This window comes from Parasteatoda tepidariorum, chromosome 5 (assembly GCF_043381705.1).
Source record: "Parasteatoda tepidariorum isolate YZ-2023 chromosome 5, CAS_Ptep_4.0, whole genome shotgun sequence".
Lineage (NCBI taxonomy): Eukaryota > Metazoa > Arthropoda > Arachnida > Araneae > Theridiidae > Parasteatoda > Parasteatoda tepidariorum.
In genome coordinates this window covers 59,375,058-59,383,585 of record NC_092208.1, presented here as the reverse complement: position 1 = coordinate 59,383,585, position 8,528 = coordinate 59,375,058, and positions in this window count along the sequence as shown.

Genomic DNA, 8,528 nt, shown 5'->3' with positions numbered 1-8,528 from the left:
CAAATTTTGTATTTGCCACGTGAAATTAGATACTTTAAAATAATTGCAATGCCTAATAATTTTGCCTTAAAATAATTGCAATGCCTAATAATAATTTAAAATAATTGCCTTGCAATTAGAGAAAAATTTCGACTATTGTGAAATAAAATAAAAAATAATAAATATTTACTAAAATTTATTTTTTGCATGGAATTATCTTTGAATAAAAGTATTTTACAATTGTATGTAAAAAAAATTTTCAGTTCGCTTAAAAAGTGCTTAGAGATATGGCGAAATATTCAAAAAGTTTAATAAACATTAAGGGGTCAAAACTTTGGACGGCTCTTTTGACTAAACTATTTATACACGATTTTGACACCTGTATTTTAGGGGTCATAAATCTGAATTCATTAAAAAAGGTACATTTATTTAGAGAAAGTAGGTTTTTGTGTCAGATTTCGTAACTTAAAATTTCGTCTGCACTAATTAATTAGCATATTTGAGGTCATCTCCTGGAACTATTAAGATTGAGACTTAGAAAGTGAAGATCCGATCATTCTATCGAAAGTTATTCAGGGTAGTCAGTTATTTATCTTATTTTTCTTTTATTTATTTATTTTCCTTTTTTTGGTTTATTGTACATTTGTTTTTCTCAATAGTGTTTTATCAAATTTCTTAGCAGTTTTGTTTTTTCTTAGATAAAATTTTAAATAAGCATACATACGTAATACATTAGCATACATAAAACATATTAAAATGATATTACGAAGCCCCCTATCTATAAACATAACCATAAACAGAAAAACATAGACACCCCGAGACACGTGTTAGCATATTACCAGATAAATGCAGCACTTTCACATACGTAATATGCTGTGTAGCTTAGTTAAAATTATCTATCTCGATTCCTTTCTGAGCATACGATTAGCGTAAATACGTGGAAGTAATACAAAAAATGAGTTAAATCAGATGATACAAGTTATACGGAGAGGCTGGATTGTTCCTTAGCAACTCCGCTGCGCAGAACATATTCAGACTTAAAGGAGCATCATGCTACGTGAAAGTCTCAAAAAAGTTACAGGTTCTTCCACTATGTGCTAAACATGACAAGGAACATTTTTCTCATTCTCAGAATTTTATTTTTCCTGTTGCAAAATCACAATTGAACTAAATCTTAAACAAATTCAAGAATACAACAAGAGTTCTTCCTTTACATTATAATGAATAGCAGAAAACAGAATTTCGATTTTTAACTTTTCCTTTTGTACTACTTTTACCTTACAAAATATTGCTTACAGCATTTTTTATAATTATTTTATTAAGCATAATTGCATGCATAATCAAGCTTCAAGATGACATAATTAATAATAGTCGCAAAGTATTATTTAGAACTGGCGAAGAGTAATACAATTTAATAGAAAAAAGGTCACTGAACGAAGGTTTAAAAAATACGAAAATAAAATATCTTTAGTTAAGCGTTCTTATTTCAATCAATTGGCATACATAAATAATGCAAATTACATGTAATTTGATATATGATTGCGTAGTAATGTATGAAAATGCAAGTTGATTTTTTGAAGAGTGTAACGTGATATGAATGAATAAAATAGATCAATAATCTAATTCTTTATGATTATGAATTCATTTGACATAATTTTATTTTTCCCTTTCCATATTTATCTTTCCAATTAAAAGAGATCTATTCAAGCAACTCAATGACATTATATTTGTATCTTTTTCTTAAATTTTATTTTAAATATTCTTTACTGTAAATTTATACACTATTTCAATATAAAGTAAATTCAATAATGAGTAATACACAAAAGTATTATTTATAGATATCAAAAAAATAATGAAATTATAAAATTAATTGAATAATCTTTTTATCTAACTTTAGTCAGTTTGAAAATAATAAATAATGAATGCTGCTATCGATAGCTGTTGTTTATTTATACATATTGTGGCAACATTACAGTTATTATTCATTTTGTTAGGTTAAGGAATAATTTAGAAGTTAAAAAATTAGTAATACGTTAAATAATTATTTAAATTCCTTTTGTTAGGATGTCTTACCTAATAATTTATGTTAAATAGTTAGTTATACGTTTATATTTATTTATTATTAAATATTATTTATTTATAATATATTTCGTATTTTTATAGAAATAAAAACTTAATTATGAATTAATTATTTAGATTTATTTTTACCCTTTCTAAAACAATGGCTGTAGAAATTCAAACATAAACGCATACTTTTATACCAATTATTGGGGACGGAGCTTGCCTTTTTCGAGCAATAGCATATATATAAGCCATGATGGCTCAAGGGAGAGAGCACTCGCCTCCCAACATAGTGAACCGGGTTCAAACCGAGTTGAACATTAGTAGTCGTAAGCTCAAAATTGGGTCGGCTATTCAATGACGGTTATAAAATGTAAAATAAAATTGTGTGTGTATGTATATACATTTCTAATACGTCTACTAACGTTACTGAAATGTCCCGATTTAACAGCTGCTGGATAGATTTTAAAATTACTAAAATTTAATAAAGAATTTTGACTACATCTGAGACAGTTCTTGAAAATAGTTAAAATTGAAATAAAATTACTTCCGTATTCAACAGGTGAACGGTGAAAAAAAAAATTATATTGTGTTTAAAACTAACTTAAGTGTTAGGATTGAAGGAGAAGTTGAAGAATTATATTTTTAAAAGTATTTGTGCAGTGCAGAATTACCATTAAATTTTATATGTTGAATATGATAATTTTGAAAGGTGACCAAGCTGGTAGGGAGAGACAGCTATTTACTTTATAAATTTACAACGCAATATATTCAGATTTCAAGTAATGAATTCATCGTTACATTTTTAAATAGTACATGGATAAATTGAAACCAGTGATAAGAGTTAGAACGAAATAAATTTCCAAATGATGCAAAAAACATTAATTTAAAGGAACTATATTTTTTTCGTATCAGAGGTTTTTGAGTAAACATAGTTTAGTACTAAATGATATATCAAACAATTATTTGTACAATACCAGTATTATATCAAAATAATATTTGTACTATAACCATATATCAATTTACATATAATTATATTTTCAATTATTTTACTACACACATAAATAGATTTATTATTTAACTATATATTTGATATGCTCATGATACTTAAAAGCATGATTATCAATCTGCAAACATTAATTATATTTTCTTACTTTAAATAAAATTCATTCTAAAAATTCTAAAAACTTACATTTACAGAAGAGATGCCTTTAGTTTTACTTGAAGACTAACTCTCTCGACATTGACACGAAGACCAACTGACCTTCAACTACCGGGATCTTCTTTTATTTTTTTTATTTTTCGTTTCTTTTGAAATTGGTGCCTGTGCCTCGAGCTTAGTGAAAATCTAGCACAGAAATAACCAGATCTATTCCCAATCACTTGCTGTTTTCTCCAAAGGAGATGTTCAATTCATTTTCAACAATTGCTCTAATTAGATAATGCCTTCAACCCTATTTTTTTCTACTTTACTTTTTAAGTTTTCTCTTCGTTGATCGAGAAAAAAATAAAAAGACGTTTTTTACTAATCTTTAATCTATGACAATGCACTTAAGACCCCTGGTCGGTGCCGCTCGCCAACCCTTATCATTGTTCAACTGTTTAATAAATTAAATTAAATCAAGTTCTCGATTTATTTCATTCTATTTACTCTGATTCAGTTCTCTCATCTGTTAAAATTTAAACCCCAACTATTTTATTCAGTTGTCATGGCAACTTCATTCACATACTTGTTTTTTTTTTCTATGTCTACCAAAAAAAAATACTCGTTTAAGGTTTTTCCAATACAGAAATTATTTATTAATCGCGCGAAAAGCTGCCCCCAAGTATTTCTAAGCAATTTAAAATAATTGTTTTGTAATATTTATTTTAGAAGAATCTGTTGACTGCACACAGTTTAACATAAATTATTTTACGATATTAAATATAAATTATTGAAAAATAAATGTAGCTTAGTTTCCGTTTAATAAGTGCAAAACGATAATTCCCTATATTTATTCTAAAATGTTACTTAATGAGTTATTATCACAGACTTACTTAAGAATACAATAGAGGTGAACTACTTTCAGTTTTTAGCCTTTAAATTTGTGGCATAATTTTTAAGGGCTCTTCATTGTAACTTTGTATTGTAATATTATAATATTAAGAATGTCGAGATTATTACTTTTAATTTTAATAAAATTAAAATATATGAGATCTAAAGTAAGTCCAAAAAAAAATAGCAAAATTTAATAATTTATGTCAAATTGCCTGGTAATAAAAATAAAATGATAAAAAATACCATTAACACTTTCTGGTGCCACAAATTTTGACTAAAAATAATAGACAAGCAGTATACTAGTGACTGCATCTTTGGAAACAGATGAACTTGAACTCTGTGTTCTTTTAAAAATTGTATTCGATAAGAAAAAAAAAGAAAAGAAAAAACAGTTTACCTTAGGAAAAAAATTTTCAAACATTTCTAGTGGTTTGCAGTATTTTTTAAATAAGTGCAGGCAACACTGCACCGGAAGCGATTTTCCAATCCAGGGGCGCTTAACAGCCCACTCCCCAGTTTAGCATTTTTTTAAATTTAAAAAAAATCTCGATTCTAAACAATGTTTATTTCAGGTAACGAACTTTAAAAAGAATAGAAGCTTGTATTATAATTGGAACTAACTGAAACCGAGAGTAAAATCTCCTAAAGAGAGAGTGAATTATTGAAAGCAACTGGATTGTAAATTATCACACCGGAAAGGGTAATATAGGAGATAAATAAATAATTTAGAGAAAAATTCTGTTAAACCTTTTATTTATTTTGTATTAGTGACAGCAAAAAATGTACAGCTCTCTTTTATTAATTAAGGATACTATTATAAGATTTTTTTGTCCTATAAATATGCACCGACAAGAATGAGAAACATTACCATCATCTTTTTTGTTTTTTTTACCATTTCCGACATTTTATCTGGACCATTATCACAGCCCATTCTCTGAAACATTTAACCATTATATTGTTATGATATGTAAAGATATGTTTTTTTGTTCTATACACTCATCAATCCCTAGAGATACACTTCTTACTCATTATTGCTTTTAAAACAGATTATTACGTCATCATAACTCAAAACTATTGAATTAAATATCCTCAAGTTTTTTATTGCATTGGTATAGACTTAGTTCAATAAATTTAGTTTCTGATTCCATTATAATGGCTTTTAAAGCTAATAATTTCGCTCGGTTACCATTTCAACTTGATGCACAGTTCTTATTATTTTTTTTATTTCTTTTTAATTTTTGACAGCTGAAAAGCTATAAAATATTTCTCACCAAGGAAATAATTTCGAAATAGCTTGCGATTTAATTCCTTTTAATTACTTTAAAATTTAAATTGTTTTTTTTTTATATGCAACATTCTAAATTAAAACATTAACTGAACACAGTTCGACATAAAATTTATCATCATCAAATCTAATATATATAATTCTCTTACGTGGCTCCCAAATTTTGGCTGTATTTCTTTTCCGCCGGTGGCAACGTTTGTTTTGCTTTGTTTACGTTACTATTTCTCTTACACGGCGAATCGACCAATGATTGCCGCTAAAAATGTAACATCTAAATGTAACAAATCTAGCTGAGGTAGCTCAACATATAGCGCTTTTGAAAACGGAAACTGAAATAACCAGAGAGCATCAGCTGCGGCAATCTCATACTATTAAGCTAGGCAACAGTGAGTAGTCTTTGTCGATAGATCTTTATTTTAGTATTTGGTCGAAAGCGCTTTTTTTCACGAATTTATTTGACGATTTTTGATTTATATCACGAATTATACTATAGCACATTTTTAATAGGTTTAACGAATTACATGTCATTTATTTGAATTCAAATTTCTTTTAACGACTTAGTATTTACTAAAAAGATGTAATTTTTTATTAAAAAAAAAGTTTTTATATGGATTTGAATGATTGTTTTGAATTCTTAGAATTTTGTGCATTTGCAATGTACCTAAGTTAGTAGCGAGCGAAGCGAGCTTGGCTTGCGAAGCAAACTATATAAGATTGCGTAGCAATTTTCGGGGGTTGGCGAGCGTTAGCGAGCAGGGGGTGCAGCCCACTAGTATAATATAACTTTTCATAAAGGAAATTAAGCTTAGTTACGACGACCCAGAAAAAGTTAGATTTATTGAAGATATGCATAGTTTCGTTGTATACCACATATCATTCCTAAAAAGTCATAGATGCTCTACATTTTTTATATAAAAAAAAATTTCTATAAAAAGTCAAAGCACCCGATTTAGTGAAGTTAGAAAACACATTATTACAGTATAAACAACAAACTTCAGATATATTTTTATCATGTATATCTGATGAAACATCAGTTAAGAATTTAGGTTTCTTATTTTTTTTTCTTTTCCTTTTTTGATAAAACTGTTTTGTTTTATTGATTATACATACAATTCTCTTTTTAGTCATTTTGTTTTGAAGTTTTCAATTTTTCTTTTCTTTTGAGTAACTGCGAAACAACTTCCTCTTCCTTGATAGCCTTTTTTAAATGCGCTTTTCTTTCTCCTTGTATTCTAAATTGGCTTTAAATGGTGAGAGTAATAACAGGTCATACCGCAGCTTGCTTCATCCTGTCATATCCCAAAAGCTGATGTTATTAAATTGAGGAAGAACCATGCTGCTACTATAATAAATCCATATTGTTGTTAAAATATAAATTCCTTATGGGGGCGTCACTAAGGTATTCAATTTTTGAAAGGGAGATATTAAATTGCACAGTCACACTAGTTCTAATTGTTTCACGTATAACAAAAAAAAAAATCTTAAATCTGACGAGCATCTGCAAAAAAATTGATCTCTTTCTTGGTTTTACTTTTCAGGAATTTAAATTGATGACAATTTATGAAAGTTTTCTTCATTTATTTGAAATATGGTGGGGGACTTTTCGAGATTTTTCATTATTGAGAAGGACAAACAGCCCCCGCAACGATAAACATCATTTTTAGTAAACTGTTCATAATGAGCAAAAATGATTTTTAATAACTTCAATAACCAATAAATGACAATAGTTTAAAAACAAAAGAACATTTAAGAATTGATATAGTAAATTTAACTTATCTAGACCGACTCCATGAATTTAACAATAGCAACATTTCGCAATAGGGCAGCTTCTTCGTCTTACTTAGTCGAATGTAATTCAGAGTCAGCTCACTGAGGAACAGAATTAAATTCGGATAATCGTGGTACTCTGTCTTACTAAACAATATACAATGGGGTAGAAGGCTACTTTCCATAGCCATAACGTAAACCAGTCCCACCAGTTTCGGTGTGGTCCCTGTGAATAAAGAAAAAAATAACATTTAGGGGCACAGCAGATTTTCTTGAAATGGGCTTGCACCCTCCTCTCCTCCCACTGGGGATTGGGAAGAAGAAGTAAAAATTTTCCTTTTTTTATTAAGGCTGTTTTTCGAAGGCTTCGTCGTAATACGAAATGATGTTTTTTTTTTGCGAATAATATGTTATTTTTACAACTGTTGTGAGTTTGCAGCTGTTACTCATGACTGTTAGATCAAGTTTAGACTATCTAAAGCCAGTGTTATCTATGCTTATTTTAAAAATGGTGCAAAACGTCAATATGGAGAAAAGCCGCAGTTTGCGGTTTGTGGTTTAATTTTTTTAATATTTAAAAACTTACTCCAATGCAGCATTACCAGGGCTCATAAAAATTTGCAAAAACTGAGAATATGGCAGTTATTTTGATAATTTTCATCTAGGAGAAAAAAATATCGCCAATGGATGGTGTTTTCAATAGAAATGTAAACAATAACAATCTCGAGTTGAGCACCTACTCTAGTTCCGGTTAAAAAGTTTGCAGCTGCTTTCTACATGTTATTCTGATAGGCGATGTTTTCAAACGGATAATTTTGTTTTCAATAAAAGAAATAAATTAGATAATTTCTGAGCTCAAATCTGCCATATTTCATAAGATATTAATGTTAATATGTAATTCTGGTGAGTTTGAAGTGAAAATTTGTTTTAGTTTTTTAGAGATATATTGTTAAAAAAGGTGACATGGTTGCTAGATTTTGAATAACTCGCTTTTTTGGCAGTCTTGATATGGCCTCTTTCCATAAGTTTATTACTGTTTGTTCTTGTTGCAAGCTGTGCACCATCTTACGTTAGTGTTAACACTTTTAGCATTGTAAACACAAGTATTGTTAGCATTGTAAACACAAGTAATAAGTAATCATATACATTGTTTGCAAGAATCTCAAAACACAATGATGCCAAATGGCTTTAAAATACAACGGAAACAGTAAACCGGAAATTTAGGCGGTACCGAGCTTGCAGCGTTCCCTAGTGTAGAAAACACCATCCATTTGGAGATTTTTAAAAAAGTTGAATAACTTTTAAATTATTTAAGCTATTTGTCTGTTCTAAAGCCCAGTTGATTCATCACGGCAAGATTATGTATATATAATATAAAATCATCGCATTGCCTCAAAT